At 37.6% G+C, this 19,347-nt stretch overlaps 1 long non-coding RNA gene across 1 annotated transcript; it reads left to right on the top strand.

Moving 5' to 3' along the window:
- Nucleotides 1-17,241: 17,241 nt before the first annotated feature.
- LOC124268551 lies at nucleotides 17,242-18,407 on the top strand. The gene is made up of 2 exons (XR_006896309.1): nucleotides 17,242-17,433; nucleotides 18,284-18,407. It is a non-coding gene; the product is annotated as an uncharacterized LOC124268551 (long non-coding RNA).
- Nucleotides 18,408-19,347: the final 940 nt, after the last annotated feature.

The following is a 19,347-nucleotide window of genomic DNA, read 5'->3' as shown; positions in this document are numbered from 1 at the left end:
TAATGTATTTTATATTCAGAAATCACAGAAGAGACAACCGTTAAGTTACAACAACCCATGCCCCTTACTAAGAAAGTGTAATCCCAAATATAACATATGTTACCCAATGCTCATTGCACACAACTAGTAGCCACAACACAACCATTTCCACATCGTGTTACTATTACACTTAGAGACAGGTAACCAGCATAGCCTTCAATTAATGACTGATATTTTAGTGATTTCATAGTCTTACATACTGCAAAACAAACTATGTCTCTCACGGCAAATACCTGCAAAAATACTCCCTCACTCTGAATTAACAATCACTGCAAAACATGTTAAACGTATTTCGCTCCAAGCGGTCGTTTTGAAATGAACTGGGCTCTGTCTTTACTTGTCGCAAGTTGACGCAGCGACATTGAATTGGTCACCAGATCAGCAGCGAGACGTTAGACCCTCGCTTGAATAATTTCTAAAGAGTTATCACCCCTAGGTACAAACAGTTCGCCCCTAACAACCCAACGAGCAAACTTATCACCTAAGCAAAAGTCACCTTTTCTCTAGTATGTGTCATCTTAATACAAATAATATCGGTGAATATCTCGTTACACAAAGCATCTTATGTTCTCCTGCACCAACGAGGTTTACCTGTATACATAGTATCAGCAGTAAAGCAGTTTGTAGTTTGGATGAATAACGAAGGACTTGTACTTTAAGCTATAACAAAAGAAAGATAGGAACGATTTGACAGTATCTCAGCCCGTCGAGTGTCACATACCCACAAGATAACAATACTGAACTATGGCTATTGTGAATGAAGCCCGGTCTAGTTCTAAAGCGAAAGTAGGAATTTGTGTGGTAATTTAACACTTATTACCAGGGTATATGCTGCATAAAGGAAAGTATAGCTGCCTGTTTCAGCACCATGGCAGCATAGTGACATAATCAGACAATATTTGACCCTTAATATCAAACAGTTAACATTTAAAGTGAGGGACGAAACACAACACACCTACCTGGACTGGTCACTCCCTCTACCGTTGACACGTACGTCACTTCCGGTGATGACGCTGGACAGTTATCTCATTGCAATTGTTAGATGTGGCACGTGTGTATGTTTATTTTAATGGTTATATCTATTTCTTTTACGAAGTATGCCGCAAATGTATCAGTTTATATTTCATTATCCAAATTATCTTCTGTTTATTTGCGCAAGTCTGTAATGAATATGAATACACAATGCCATTTAGAAAGTGGTCAAATGTAATGTTATATTTGGGGTTACACTTTCTCAGTAAAGTACAGACTCTAATACTTCAGTTGGGGGAGTCCCATGCCGGTTTCGAACCCACATTCTCTGAGTCATTCATCTAATCACCCAAAAATCATCCATCTAACCCAAGTAGCCGTCTCAGCTAATAGTAGAGTTGTTTAATTTCGTGAACTCACTCTATTTAACGTTAAAGTTGGAAAGTTGTACCTGTTGCCTCAGACACAGAAGCCAGTGGAAGATTTGCTGCACAGCTGCTTGTTATCTGATTAGCTGTAAGCAACCGAAATACGTTTGACCTGTCACACGTCAAAGCGAGTTTGAAAAATCTTTTCTAGCCAATATCTTGGCAAACATTTCTATTTCTCGCTAACAGCATGTCACTCTGCTTAGTGTACTGTTCACAGACACTGACACTCAGACTCTCTCCCACACACGCACACTTATATGTAGTAGTACACACTCCAGCTACTTGTAGCAAAGGCCTAGTATCGCTGTTTGAAAAACACAGATAAGGGTTTTCAGACAAGCTTTATTATCGTTCACCAGACCTTCTCCATTCAGCCTTTTTATAATCTTGAATAAAAATGAGGCCAGTGATGTAGTGCAGAACCCCACCCCTCAGGGATATGCTCGTACCGCATACAACATGGTGGATATTATCACCCCGGATAACTGACATGACTAGTAACATGACCTATCTTTACCTTCATGTAAAATACTTTAATTTCATTGGTAAATAACGCTTTAACAAGTTTCCGTGTCACCCCTCCCAGGAGGGTGACAACTGGAAAAAAATATTACCCGCTGCCACGGTAACCGCCAAACTCTCCGCTAACAAGCGCTAACTATCCAATAACGTCATAATATGACGCATGCCGTGCGCCTACCGGCTCGGGTGACACTGCTACAAAGAGGCGTACATCAGACCGTATTACCCTCGAGAGAAGCATACACATTATATTATCCACCCGTTACCCATTTTCTGCTGGGTGAACTGCGGCACTTTTGAACAAACGCACTTGCCTAAGGTGAAACCACGTGTGCTTCGTTGTGGTGCAGGATATTATAGTCGTATGAAATCTCAGGAGTCAAACTGCCAAACACGGTCACTCATCTGAGGATTCTCTGTGGCCAACGTTGCTTATCTTCACCTGATTTGTGACATGTATTCTATGTGTTATTCAACATGGCTTACCAAACTCCCTCGAAAAAGACCAAACGACAACTAGACAATGACAATGTAGAGAATGAATCCACGCTAACAGAAAATTGGCCACGTTTCCTAGTTCTTGACACTGTTGACAAGACTCCACTCAAGTTGAACCCTTTTATTATTTCTAAGGGGATATATGGCATTGCAGGCGACGTTAAGAACATCAAACGCTTACGTTCAGGCTCTCTACTGATTGAGTGCAGTAGAAAACAGCAGGCATCTAACCTATTGACAATGAAAATTTTTGCTGGCATCCCTGTTTCAGTCACTGCCCATAGAACCTTGAACACCTGCAAAGGCATTATAAGAGACATAGACCGTTTGTTAGCTGACATGTCAGAACTGGACATTGTATCGGAAATGAAGGATCAGGGTGTGACATATGTCAAACGATTTACCACCCGCAAAAACAACGAACTGATTCCGACCAACACATACCTATTTTCATTCTCAACTCCAAGTCTCCCTCAGTCTGTTAAAGTTGGTTACTGTAGTATCACAGTTGCAGTCTACATCCCAAATCCATTGAGATGTTTTCGATGCCAAAAGTATGGTCATGGTGTTAACACCTGTACACGGCCAGTGACGTGTGCTCATTGTAGCGAGAGGTCTCATGTGACGGAAGACTGCACTAGTACTGTTAAAAAATGCACAAATTGTTCAGGCAATCATTCATCCTTTTCCAAGGATTGTAAAATGTGGCAAAAGCAAATGGAAATAAACAAAGCTAAATTCACTCAAAACATTAGCTTTACTGATGCTAAAAAGATTGTGGAATCAACACTACCTAACGAAACTTATGCATCAGTCGTCAGATTACCTTCCGAAACCATGCCTAAAGTATCCACTTTGTCAATTCAATGTCAAACAATGACTTGGGTTAAAACTGATAACCCTACACTTCTCACACCTGAGCAATCTACTCAGACTTCAGACGCAAGTGTTAACACTATGATGATATCTACAGTTCAGGATGAAGAACGCACAGTGTCACAATCTACAGATCAGACTCGTTCTGAAACAAGTTCGAAGTCAAAAAGTACTGGCAAACCGAGAAGGGGAACTGGGAAAACGAGTGGCAGACCACCCAAGGGTTCAGAAAATCCAATAAACTTATTCAATAAATATGGTTCACTCGAGGAGATGGATGTGTCAGAGAACATCCATCCCAGGGCACATAGCTTGTCGCCATCCAAAAAGGTGAGGGGTAGGTCCCCTATCAATCCACCTAAAAGATAGGTCATTTTACTACTATCGTGCAGTGGAACTGTAGAGGACTACGGACAAATTTTAACGAACTACAGCTATTAGTCCAGGATTTAACACCATCAGCATTCTGTCTGCAAGAAACATATCTGAAACAGACAGATACTCTTACTTTACGCCAGTTCAATGCCTATCATTATTTTTCTCCTCTGGGTGATAGGGCCACTGGAGGATCTTCTATTCTTGTGCGACAAGATGTTATTCACAGTCCTGTTGTACTTAAAACTAATCTTCAAGCTGTTGCAGTGAGACTTACTCTGGGTGTAGCATTTACATTATGCTCTCTGTATATTTCACCTTCCTCTGCACTTCAGCAGACTGAACTTCAGTCACTCTATGATCAACTTCCGAAGCCCTGTGTTATTATGGGTGACCTTAACGGTCACAATCCCCTCTGGGGTAGTAACAACACTAATACTAAAGGTAAAATACTAGAAGATTTCATTTCTAATAATGACTTGTGCATATATAATGATGATTCAAATACTTATCTACATCCTGCAACTGGCACTTACTCTTCTCTGGATTTGTCTCTTGCAGATTCTAACATATTCAATCAATTTGATTGGTCTGTCCACAGTGACCTTTGTGGAAGTGACCACTTCCCAACTACACTTTCAGAAATAACTCCATCTGATTCTCCATCGTATACAAGATGGAACTTTTCGAAGGCGAACTGGTCTTTATATCAAACTTTATGTAAATCTAAATTGCGACCTGAATGTTTCAGTGATATAACTGATCCCATTCAGATTTTTGCTGACGTTTTAAATGAAATAGCTGACGAGTGTATACCGAAATCCTCTACAACCCCACATGTACGGAAACCATGGTTTAATACAGACTGTAGACAAGCCAGAAAAGCGAGGAAGAAGGCAGAACATTATTTCCGCCACCATCCAACGGTCCATAATTTAAATAAATTCAAAATACTCAATGCAAAGGCACGTCGTACCTTCAAACAAAACAAACGACAATCTTGGAGGAAATATGTCTCCAATATTAATTCACGCACGCCAATGTCTAAGGTGTGGAACATGGTTCAGAGAATAAAAGGCAAAGGCTCCAAATCTGCTGTTCATCATCTTAAAGATGGTGACAATTTAATAACTGACAAATGCAACATTGCAAATAAAATTGGCGAAACTCTTGCCAAAATTCATCATCGGCAAATTATGTCCCTGAGTTTCAGAGATATCAGAAACAACAGGAAAAGACGAAACTTAATTTTGACTCGCATAACGGTGAAGATTATAATGAAGTGTTTTCATTACATGAGCTACATACTGCTCTTGAGCAAGCTCATGACACTGCAGCGGGTGATGACAATATACATTACCAGCTACTGAAACACTTACCGGAACCGTGTCTGATGACACTTTTAGATATCTTTGACAAAATATGGACGTCTGGAGAATTTCCTTCTTCATGGCGTAATGCCATTGTAGTCCCAATACCAAAGCCTGGCAAGGATCATACCGATCCGTCTAATTACAGACCGATCTCTCTAACTAGCTGTGTGTGTAAAACCATGGAACGTATGGTGAATAATAGATTAACTTGGTATCTTGAAACCAATAACCTTATAAGCAATATTCAATGTGGTTTCAGGAAAAATCGTAGTACCATTGATCATTTGGTACGTTTAGAATCCTTTGTTAAGAATGCTATAGTAAATAAACAACATGCTGTATCAATTTTCTTTGATCTTGAGAAAGCTTATGATACGACCTGGAAGCATGGCATTTTGAAGGATTTACATGATTTTGGTTTAAGAGGCCGTTTGCCTCTTTTCATATCACGGTTTTTAAAAGACAGACAATTTCAAGTCCGAGTGGGTTCAACCCTGTCTGATCATTACAATCAGGATCAGGGTGTCCCTCAAGGCAGTATTTTGTCTGTCACTTTATTTAAATATCAAGATCAACAGTTTATCAAGGTTTTAAACGATTCAATCGATGGATCGCTTTTTGTGGATGATTTTAATATTTCTTGTCGTCGTAAAATATGCATACTATTGAACGGCAATTGCAGTTGTGTTTAAATAAAATAAATAAATGGTGTCTTGAAAACGGCTTTACAATTTCCAAGTCCAAAACTAATTGTCTACACTTTTGTAGAAAATATAAGCCGCATAAAGACCCAGAACTATCTTTAAATGGCACTCCCATCAAAGTTGTGAAGGAGGCCAAGTTCTTGGGTCTAATCTTTGACTCCCATTTAACCTTTTGCCACATATTAAATCCTTAAAGCTAAATGCCTGAAGGCCCTTGATTTGTTGAAAGTTGTTTCCAACTCAAAGTGGGGAGGAGATCAAGCTACCCTCCTCCACCTATATAGCTCATTGGTCCGCTCGAAACTTGATTATGGCTCCATCGTATATGGTGGAGCCTGCAAAAGCAACCTAAAACTACTGGATTCTGTCCATCACCAAGGCCTAAGACTTTGTCTTGGGTCCTTTAGAACCTCTCCTGTTGAGCGTCTTTACGTCGAGGCAGATGAACCTTCTCTTAACCAACGCCGTATAAAATTATCTTTACAATATATTACGAAATTATATTCTAACGAGACTAATCCTGCATTTCACTGTGTCTTTAATCCCCTTGATGAGGATTTGTATAACAAAAAACCTTCTCTTGTTCCGCCTCTTGGGCTCAGAATTAAGCCATTTATTGCTGCTTCCGGCATTGAGCTGGAAAATATAGCTGCTTCCCGTCTTCTTTCTTCTCCTCCTTGGCAATTGGTTAGGCCACAAGCTGACCTAACATTAACAGCATTTAAAAAAGCAGACACTAATGAATTACAATATAAACAAGAATATCATCAATTAAAAAGTAAATATAATACATATATAGAGAATACTACACGAGGTCTCATTACATACGAATTATACGAAACGAGTGTCCTTCCTATGGTATCTGACCGAGCGAAAGCGAGGTCAGATATCATAGGAAGGTCACGAGATTCGTATAATTCGTATGTAATGAGACCGAGTGTGGTATTTTATTTATTACCCACGTCTTACATGCATTAAATTGTATTGTTTTCCCCTATAGTTATAACGTTTTAGATTTAATTACTAGTTTTACATACATATCTGTGATATTCTAGTTGTTTTACTGTCCTTCGTCGGCAGGTTTTTATAATATACATATATTTCATTTCAATATCGAATGTTCTCGTCACGATATGGCTGAAATATTGCCCATGTGACGTTAAATATTAACTCACTCACTCTATGTGTTATTGTTTAAGAAACTGTACAGTTACGTTTGTTGAGAATAGCACTTTTTTCTAAGTGACTATTTAGTCTCGCGTAATACAACCGTTTAAGAGAGTGGTAATGCGATGAAATTCTTGGAAATGAAGCCACATCATACGCGTAGAGATGTAGGTGTTCTCCATTTCGCGGATTTCCTTAGAGAGAAACTGCTGTTTCTATTTTAGCGTTTTTTGATCGAAAACCGATATGAGTAATAAAAACAGTAACCAACTCGTGACGGGGAATGACAGGTTATCTTTCCCTAGTTATACTAATTATGTCATTCTCTCACCAAGGTTCGATAATTACGTAATTATTACAACTCGGGATAGATAATCTGTCATGCCCAGTCAATCGTTAATGATTGTCTTTTATGCATATCTTTAACTTTCTTGTGACGAGAATATTCCTTTCGTAATGTGTATACTATTCTCAGATTCCGGACGTCGCCTGTATGTTTTCCACCTGTAATATAGCTGTAGCAAAGGTGATTGAGTTTAGTTTTACGCCACACTCAGCAATGTTCCTGCTATATGGCGACGGTCTGTAAATGAACGAGTCTGGACCAGACAATCCAGTGATCAACAACATAAGCATCGATCTATGCAATTGGGACACGATGACATGTGTCAACCAAGTCAGCTATGCTGACCACCCGACCCCGTTAGTCTCAGCATGAGTTACTGAGGATCAATTCTGACCTGGATCTTCAAGGGTATGTAGCAAAGGTAGCACTTTATATCTGGGGCGGTGGTGTAGCTCAATGGTTAAAGCGTCACGCCGAGAACCCGGGTTCCATTCCCCACAAAACGGAGTCTGTCCAGTCATCTAAGGGGAAACGACCAAGGAGCGAAAACTCTACTCACAACCAGTTAGCCGTTCTCATCGAATATAAAAAAAAAATTAAAATCCTGCTGTCCTCTTCTTTAGCCAACAATTTGGCTAACAACAACAAGAGGGAGACAGAGGACACTTCACACAGGTGAGTATATCCTCGTATTGCATGTGTCATGTGTGTGCTAACTTGAAGCATGTAAATAGTGATCAAGTAAAACATCGATAACTTGCTTTGGATATTCAACGAGGAAGAAAGCGTACTGCGGGTGAATATCTGTATTTATCAAATACCTATCAATAATATGAACCATTGTGCACATGCTATACTGGCTGTCAACATATGTCCATATTGAGCACCCGGGCCGAAAATGCATATAAGCCACATCAGCCCAAGGCCGAAAATCCGCATCAGCTGTATTGCCTGGTTACAAGGCTGGTACGGAATGAATACACTCAAACACTCGAAACAGTAATAAACGGAGCCTATTTTTATTAGAGTGACGTCGCTTGCGTTGTCTTCTCGAGTTGATGTCCATCAAGAAAAGGGGGAGGTATGTGTTCTAATCTTGGCGGCGTTGTTTTAGCTGCTCTTGATCCTTTCTGACTGTTTCAATGTTTACAGATGTGGTATATGATGAAAAGCTTCTGATATGACGGTTTCCATTTCGCCCGTCATATCAGCTCTCGGGGACCTCGGCCGTCGAGCTGATATGGTACTCTCGGACTCATATCACTGGCGAAAGGAAAACTGTCATGTAATAGCCTCTTAGTATCTATGATCCGTTACACTGATCTGTCAGCGTCGTTTTAATTCAGTAGTGATACCTTGATGCGAAGGATATATGCGCTGCGGTGACAAGGGAAGCCATTTTGGACACTTAGAAAGGGACAGCACTCTATCTGTATTTTGGACGAGAGGAGACGTGTTCTTTCTCTAATCCCTAACTCGGTATACAATGTACTAACAACACAGATCTGTCGAAATACAAATTAACGCTTTTCATTTGACATTTTATAAATATTCATTGATGTGTTCCAGAATTAGTGCAATGAGTTGTGTAAAGAGACTGACCAAAGAAATGGTTGGACTACAAGTAAGAGGTGAAATATTGTGGATATAATATTTTGTATTAAAATAAATACTTCTTTCAATGAATAAATCATTTGTTTCTCCCGACACTATATCTGCACAGTGAAGCAATCATATTTAACTGTAAATTTACAGATAAGACAACTATTTTTTCACATATTTTAATTTTGGTTTCCTAAGCCCCAAAATTTTGAAAATCAGTTTCGACCTACAACATTTTAATTGCAGAATACTTGTTATTTTGAATAATGGCTAAATTTCACTATAATCACCAGTGGCTGAAGGGATGGTGTAAATCCAGCTTGGGTCCATGCAGGTAACAAAGCAAGTTCCCATTGTCCTTAGTATGGTGATCTGCCTTCAGTTGTTGGTCATCTATAGCCTGTTTTATGTTGTAATATCCTAAACAGTATATACTGTTTAGTCCCAAGCTAGTTTCAAATCTCTAACTGTGGTATTCTAGTTCTTAAACTGTCCCGCCATGATGTTGCTGGAATATTGCTAAAAGCGGCGTAAAACCAAACTCAGTCAGTCAGTCTTAAACTGTCCTTAACAGACAAAATCTATTTATAACATTTATAAATTATTTAAAAATGACGCTTTTAAGTCACAATATGGCTGAAATATTGCCGAAGTGAATATTAATTTAACTCAATCACGCAATTTTGGTGTATTTATACACTTTTGTTCCACTATGAGTCAAACTAGGACAAAAGAAGCAGAAAGGAGGGCTGCGACAAAAAGTGAAGGATGGCGTCAACCATATCAAGGTGCTGTTTGTGGCCGTCGATACGTTCAGTAAGTGGCCTGAAGTTACCATCACTGGTTCTACAACGGCATATTAAAAAAAAAACGGTTTTGCGTGAGATTTTCAGCAAGTACGGGTTGCCACATCAACTGATCAGTGATAATGGCCCTCTGTTTGCTGCCCACGAGTTTACGCTATTCATGTCAATGAACGGCTTCAAGCATATCACATCGGCGCTATACCATCCTGCCAGCAAAGGATCAGCTGAACGAATTGTGCAAACACTGAAACAAGGTTTTAGGTTTCAGAACAAAGATTTCGAGTTTCCACAAATGGTGTGTATGTTTCTAATGGTGTACCGAAACACACCTCACACCACGACAAAAACGCCAGCAGGAGCTATGATGGGACGTCGACTAAGTTTATGACTTGACTTGATAAATCCGTCAATCACTACTACAGTGGAGGATGCTCAACAGAGGCAGATAGACGACAGAGGGAATACGGAAGTTCGAGTCAACTATCAGGAAGGAAAAACTGACCATTAGCGCTACCAAACGTCAATGGTCAGTGTCAATGACTGACATTACAATACCAAATATCAATGGCAGACAATACTGATCATTACAATACCAAACGTCAACGGCAGTTACAATACTGGCATAACAATACCAAACGTCAACAGCAGTTACAATACTGACATTACAATACCAAACGTGAACGTCGGTTACAATTGATATTACAATACCAAACGTCATTCACAATACTAACAAACGTCCAAACGTCAACGTCACAATACTGACATTACAATGTGAACGTCAACAATAATCACATTACAATACTGACATTACAATACCAAACGTCAAACGTCAGTTACAATACTGACATTACAATACCAAACGTCAAGGGCAGTTACAATACTGACATTACAATACCAAACGTCAAGGGCAGTTACAATACTGACATTACAATACCAAACGTCAACAGCACTTACAATACTGATGTTACAATACCAAACGTCAAGGGCAGTTACAATACTGATATTACAATACCAAACGTCAATGGCAGTTACAATACTGATATTACAATACCAAACGTCAATGGCAGTCACAATACTGACATTACAATACCAAACGTCAATAGCAGTTACAATACTGATATTACAATACCAAACGTCAACAGCAATGGCACAATACTGATATTACAATACCAAACGTCAACGGCAGTTACAATACTGACATTACAATACCAAACGTCAACAGCAGTTACAATACTGATATTACAATACCAAACGTCAACAGCAGTTACAATACTGATATTACAATACCAAAACGTCAACGTCAGTCACAATACTGACGTTACAATACCAATACCAAACGTCAACATTACAATACCAACAATACTGACATTACAATACCAAACGTCAACAGCACTTACAATACTGATATTACAATACCAAACGTCAATGGCAGTTACAATACTGATATTACAATACCAAACGTCAACGTCAACGTCAACGTCACACAATACTGACATTATAATACCAAACGTCAACAGCACTTACAATACTGATATTACAATACCAACCAACGTCAATGGCAGTCACAATACTGACATTACAATACCAAACGTCAACGTCAGTCACAATACTGACATTACAATACCAAACGTCAACGTTAGTTACAATACTGACATTACAATACCAAACGTCAACGTCAGTTACAATAATCACATTACAATTCCAAACGTCGACGGCAGTCACAATACTAACAATACCAAACGTCAACAATTACAAAACGTCAATACGTCAACGTTTACAATACTGACATTACAATACCAAACGTCAAGGGCAGTTACAATACTGACATTACAATACCAAACGTCAAGGGCAGTTACAATACTGACATTACAATACCAAACGTCAACAGCACTTACAATACTGATGTTACAATACAATACCAAACGTCAACAGCAGTTACAATACTGATATTACAATACCAAACGTCAATGGCAGTTACAATACAAATACTGATATTACAATACTGAAACGTCAACGTCAGTTACAATACTGACATTACAATACCAAACGTCAACAGCACTTACAATACTGATATTACAATACCAAACGTCAATGGCAGTTACAATGCTGATTTACAATACCAAACGTCAACGTCAGTCACAATACAATACTGACATTACAATACCAAACGTCAACGTTCAACGTTACAATACTGACATTACAATACCAAACGTCAACGTCAGTTACAATACTGATATTACAATTCCAAACGTCAACGGCAGTTACAATACTGACATTACAATACCAAACGTCAACGTCAGTTACAATACTGACATTACAATACCAAACGTCAACGGCAGTTACAATACTGACATTACAATACCAAACGTCAACGGCAGTTACAATACTGACATTACAATACCAAACGTCAACAGCAGTTACAATACTGATATTACAATACCAAACGTCAATGGCAGTTACAATACTGATATTACAATACCAAACGTCAATGGCAGTCACAATACTGACATTACAATACCAAACGTCAACAGCACTTACACATTACAATACCAAACGTCAACACGTTCATATACTTACAATATACTGATATTACAATACCAAACGTCAATGGCAGTTACAATACTGATATTACAATACCAAACGTCAACGTCAGTTACAATACTGATATTACAATACCAAACGTCAATGGCAGTTACAATACTGACATTACAATACCAAACGTCAACGGCAGTTACAATACTGACATTACAATACCAAACGTCAACGTCAGTTACAATGACATTTATTACAAACGTCAACAGCACTTCACAATACTGATATTACAATGCCAAACGTCAATGGCAGTCACAATACTGACATTACAATACCAAACGTCAACGTCAGTCACAATACTGACATTACAATACCAAACGTCAACGTTAGTTACAATACTGACATTACCATACCAAACGTCAACGTCAGTTACAATAATCACATTACAATTCCAAACGTCGACGGCAGTCACAATACTAACATTACAAACATTACAAACGTCAACGTCAGCGTCAGTTACAATACTGACATTACAATACCAAACGTCAAGGGCAGTTACAATACTGACATTACAATACCAAACGTCAAGGGCAGGTTACAATACTGACATTACAATACCAAACGTCAACAGCACTTACAATACTGATGTTACAATACCAAACGTCAATGGCAGTTACAATACTGATATTACAATACCAAACGTCAATGGCAGTTACAATACTGATATTACAATACCAAACGTCAATGGCAGTCACAATACTGACATTACAATACCAAACGTCAACGGCAGTTACAATACTGACATTACAATACCAAACGTCAATGGCAGTTACAATACTGACATTACAATACCAAACGTCAAATACTGGCATTACAATACCAAACGTCAACGGCACAATACTGATGTTACAATACCAAACGTCAATGGCAGTTACAATACTGATATTACAATACCAAACGTCAAGGGCAGTCACAATACTGACATTACAATACCAAACGTCAACGGCAGTTACAATACTGACATTACAATACCAAACGTCAACAGCACTTACAATACTGATATTACAATACCAAACGTCAAGGGCAGTTACAATACTGACATTACAATACCAAACGTCAACAGCACTTATAATACTGAATACTGATGTTACAATACCAAACGTCAAGGGCAGTTACAATACTGATATTACAATACCAAACGTCAATGGCAGTTACAATACTGGCATTACAATACCAAACGTCAATGGCAGTTACATTACTGACATTACAATACCAACATCAATGGCAGTCACAATACTGACATTACAATACCAAACGTCAACAGCACTTACAATACTGATGTTACAATACCAAACGTCAATGGCAGTTACAATACTGATATTACAATACCAAACGTCAATGGCAGTCACAATACTGGCATTACAATACCAAACGTCAATGGCAGTTACAATACTGACATTACAATACCAAACGTCAACAGCACTTACAATACTGATATTACAATACCAAACGTCAATGGCAGTTACAATACTGATATTACAATACCAAACGTCAACGTCATTCACAATACTGACGTTACAATACCAAACGTCAACAGCATTTACAATACTGACATTACAATACCAAACGTCAACAGCACTTACAATACTGATATTACAATACCAAACGTCAATGGCAGTTACAATACTGATATTACAATACCAAACGTCAACGTCAGTCACAATACTGACATTATAATACCAAACGTCAACAGCACTTACAATACTGATATTACAATACCAACATCAATGGCAGTCACAATACTGACATTACAATACCAAACGTCAACGTCAGTCACAATACTGCCATTACAATACCAAACGTCAACGTTAGTTACAATACTGACATTACCATACCAAACGTGAACGTCAGTTACAATAATCACATTACAATTCCAAACGTCGACGGCAGTCACAATACTAACATTACAATGCAAACGTCAACGTCAGTTACAATACTGACATTACAATACCAAACGTCAAGGGCAGTTACAATACTGACATTACAATACCAAACGTCAAGGGCAGTTACAATACTGACATTACAATACCAAACGTCAACAGCACTTACAATACTGATGTTACAATACCAAACGTCAATGGCAGTTACAATAGTGATATTACAATACCAAACGTCAATGGCAGTCACAATACTGGCATTACAATACCAAACGTCAATGGCAGTTACAATACTGACATTACAATACCAAACGTCAACAGCACTTACAATACTGATATTACAATACCAAACGTCAATGGCAGTTACAATACTGATATTACAATACCAAACGTCAACGTCATTCACAATACTGACGTTACAATACCAAACGTCAACAGCATTTACAATACTGACATTACAATACCAAACGTCAACAGCACTTACAATACTGATATTACAATACCAAACGTCAATGGCAGTTACAATACTGATATTACAATACCAAACGTCAACGTCAGTCACAATACTGACATTATAATACCAAACGTCAACAGCACTTACAATACTGATATTACAATACCAACATCAATGGCAGTCACAATACTGACATTACAATACCAAACGTCAACGTCAGTCACAATACTAACATTACAATACCAAACTTCAAGGGCTGTTACAATACTGATATTACAATACCAAACGTCAACGTCAGTCACAATACTGACATTACAATACCAAACGCCAATGTCAGTCACAATACTGACATTACAATACCAAACGTCAACGGCAGTTACAATACCAAACGTCAAAGGCAGTTACAATACTGGCATTACAATAGCAAACGTGAACGACGGTTACAATACTGACACTACAAAAATGACTTGGTTTCCTGAAATCTGGAAACCATCCGTATACTGGGTAAATGGGGAATCAGTTATTCACTGAAACTGACTAAGTTTCCATCTACATTTTGGATTCTTTGATTTTTGCATTTCAAACGAACAAGAACCAAGGTTATATGTTTCTTGTTGGTTTCCACAATACTATTGAAGATAAACTACTTTCATGTCATATTACATTATCAGTTATGGCGTAGAATAATTATGAGGTCTTAAAATTCAAATTGAATATGCCTGGGGAAGGAACAGCAGATTTACATTTGAAAGAGTACGTAATTTGTAAAATTGCTTAGATGAACAAGAAGAAAGGTTACCCCAAATAGTTGGTGACGTATTGGTCAACTTTATATTTACCTGTTTTTGTTGAACAAGATGTTGAGTGTGTGGGACACCAAATCACTATACTGTTATAATTTAGATATATATGACTCATGAAGTGTTTCACTTGTGTTCGACAATAACTGTGAAGTCTGAAAAGCTTAGATGAACAATCCTCAGTTATCAAATTTTATCATTTATTACAATCTGAATTGTTATTAAATACCAATTATTTATCGTCATTTCATATCATGGGGAATTTTGAAAATCTAAATAGATGGATGATATTCTACGATGAGTAACAATTTTCACTGTAGTAATGAAAAAGCTTAAACGTCAAAAAGTGAAATTTGAGGGAAAACTCGGTTGAATTATTTCTGCTTTAGAATGTGAAAGAGTATAAGCATTCAGGAAGTTTAGTATAATGTAATTCAAACAATTGTCAATCCGGTACATACATTACGGATTTCTCAATAACTAGAATATCATGGAATTGTACTATGAATTGAGGTTGTGAGTAATGTTTACCATTAAAAGCATTTAAAGTTAGTATAAGCTTTGACAGTGAGTTCAAGTACTTGACAAACAATCAGTGTCATGTCATTTGTATGTCGGGGCCTGTGTGTCGGCTCCCGTGGGGTTGTCTCGTCTTAACGGGCACCTATTATCAAGATTGAATTGCTGTAGAAGTAATGAGTCGGTAATCCGTGGGCACGCGCGAACTCGTGACATTTCATAAAAGCAATGTTTTTATGTACTGAAGTGGTCATTTTCGTCTTTTATGTCTTGAAATCACAACCAAATTGGGTCAGATAATGTTTTCATACCTTCCAATCGAAAAGGGATTAGGTGTTTGTTATTACCCACAATGCCCCTACACACAATTGCCGCCATTTTGTCACTTGAACTCATGAGAAGTTGTTTTGAAAGTGGGCCAAAGTGTCTACCGTTTTTAACACAACAAGTCACCCAGTACAATGAATTATTCCTTCGCTTGTCCATGTTATCTGAATGAAGAAAATAGCAATGCAATTAACGCTAGAATCTTTGGAGGCTCGGGTACGTGAAAACTTGAAAAAAGGAGCAGTCGTCGATCGCGGAGGGAGAAAGGGAACATTCCACGACCATGTCAGGTACAGTGTACATTTCTTGAATTAAGCAATAGCTCATGTTATGTGTAACGTTTAATGTACATAAGTAGCTAGGACAATACATATGTATTTAAAGTTATAGACTTGATGGAACTCGATAAGTACTTGCGTGTCGAAATGTTGGCAAGAGATATGGCTTCCTTTACTTAGTCAACTCAAGAACTCGATTGTGATTTGGATCAGGTAACATACGACTAAATGGTTCATTATCGTAATATATGAAATATTGTCTTTGCAAGAAGAATATGAACCACAAATATATCCAGCAATGTCACGACTCAAGATAACTTCCAAACGTATTTAGAAATATTCGAATATTATTGCAAGAAATCCAATGATTGGAAGTTCTATTTTAAAGTTTGTTATTGAAAATTACTTTTGATATTTGTACCACTCAAAACAATTCAGTGGGGGAGAGTGAGTCATTTTGCATTTATAGGTTTTCAAGTCAGTACAGGATAGATTACTGATGTATGAGGAAATTTAAGTTAATCATCTGAATGTCAAGATATTTAACTCTGAATGAAGAGATGTGGATTTTGTTAGATCCACAAAAACAGTTTGCAAAGAAAGTTGGATATATAGAACGTTTAATAGGATATGTTGGGGATAAATTGATGTACATTGTCAACCTAAAATTATATGAACTTGTTAATTTTGCTTCTTTTGATATTAGCATATCTACACCTTGCAAATTGATATCTATTCTTCTATTTTCATGCCTTATTGTTATCAAGAGTACAATATCACTTCGAAAGTTCCTGATTTTCCCCTTAATTTCCAGCATTCCATTGGGGCAGTGTTGGAAAAACTGAAGATGACTAACTGATATTTACCTGCAACAGGTATGTGTAATCCAAACCCTTCAGTAAATGATGTACATACAATTATCCAAATAATGTAAATCCTATGAATCAGAAAAATACATAAAAATTACACAACCACTATTTTTGTAGCTTCCAACTGGAAATATTTTCCAATGTACATAATGTTTTGGTCCGGACATATTTCACCTTGCACATATCAATTAACAATTTATTAACAAGACCCCACTAAATAGTAGCTGCAAACACATTGTCAATAGCAGTATGAGATATTAGTTATGGAGGTCCGCCTATGACCCCATTCAATTTCTTGTCTGCCAGAATGAACCCAAATTATTTTGTTATTTTTAAAACCCAAATATTTCTTTTCACATTATTTTCAGATTAATTGATAATTCGTAGTTCTATACATATAATATAAAAGCATAATGCATGTAACATTCAGAAAATCAGTTATAGCTTTCACATAAGAATTCCTCGGAAATATAGGCTATGATAGCATGAATTTAGTGTGCATTCCTACGAAATGTTATTAATTCAATGTCAATGTTTTCTATATAAGTCAAAACTGTTATTTATTGAAAGAAAATCTTTTTTGTCAGTCATCAAATGTCCAACCCAGGCTAAGGGAATACGTCAATCTCTCGCTTGTCTCTCTACTCATTAAGTTCTTCTGCGATTGGAACTTTTGTCACTTTTCAGGTCAAATGATCAGTTTTGATTTATTGAACTTCGTGCTTATTGGACAGTGGTTACAGTTTATATTTCCTTTAGCTTAAGGAACATTGCACAGTTTTCCTTTCTCCAGCTAACGATAGTGTTAACGAATGCTTGTTTGTACTGAATGTTTATTGTTTTCTAACTTTTTCAGAAGCTGGACAACGATTGACTGTCCGGAGAAGAAACAGAAAGTTATTCCTCTCTTGGGGAAAGAGTTAACATTTCTCAAATTGGAAAACCAAATAATATGGATTCATCTACATTGATAAGTTTAAGAAAACATCCCATACACACTGCTATGTATTCCCTTATTGCTTTTTATTATTTATGCATTTTGAAATTTCAGTTTTTATTGATGTGAACTTTCAAATATCAGTTGTTCATCAGCAAATTATTGAATACAAATAAAGCTATCATGACTTTGTGTTTTATTCTGTTATTTGTCATCCTGACATGACGGTTTTACCATTGTGCAATTGTATAAAATACCTGATTTGTGTTGCATGAAACACAACCTCTTTTCTGAAGGAGCGGGTAATGGGCCAGCACAACAGATTCAGTTTCATGGAAACCAGGTTATAAGCCGGGAGCTAGGTTGGAAACAACAATAAACTAAGCACCAGCAGGAGCCCCCATTAACGAGTGGGCAAGGTCCCGACATGCATACTATCCAGATACTGTTGCAAAATGTAGTTTCAGTTTTAGTGGAAACTAGGTTATAACTTGGGAACTAGGTTGAAACCTACAACTAACTAAACCGTGTAAACCAGGTTGAAACCTACAACAAACTAAAACATGGAAACCAGGTTGAAACCTACAATAAACGAAAACACGGAAACTAGCTGGATCTGGCTTGGAGGAGTTGGTAATGAAACGCACTGGAAACCAGCCGGAAATGGTTGCAAACTTCAGTTTCAGTTTTCATGGAAACCACAATGAAACTATAGAAAACTACATGGAAACCAACTGGAAATGGTGGTTTCCATGTCGTTTCTTCTCAGTTTCAGTGTTCAAACAAACTTATTTTTGTAGTGTGACATTACAATACCAAACGTGAACGTCAGTTACAATACTGACATTACAATACCAAACGTCAACAGCAGTCACAATACTAACATTACAATACCAAACGTGAACGTCAGTTACAATACTGACATTACAACACCAAATGTCAACGTCAGTTACAAAACTGACATAGCAATACCAAACGTCAAC

This window comes from Haliotis rubra, unplaced genomic scaffold, assembly GCF_003918875.1.
Source record: "Haliotis rubra isolate DU_JTF1 unplaced genomic scaffold, ASM391887v1 Scf139, whole genome shotgun sequence".
Classification (NCBI taxonomy): domain Eukaryota; kingdom Metazoa; phylum Mollusca; class Gastropoda; order Lepetellida; family Haliotidae; genus Haliotis; species Haliotis rubra.
This window is presented reverse-complemented; position numbering and strand designations above follow the sequence as displayed.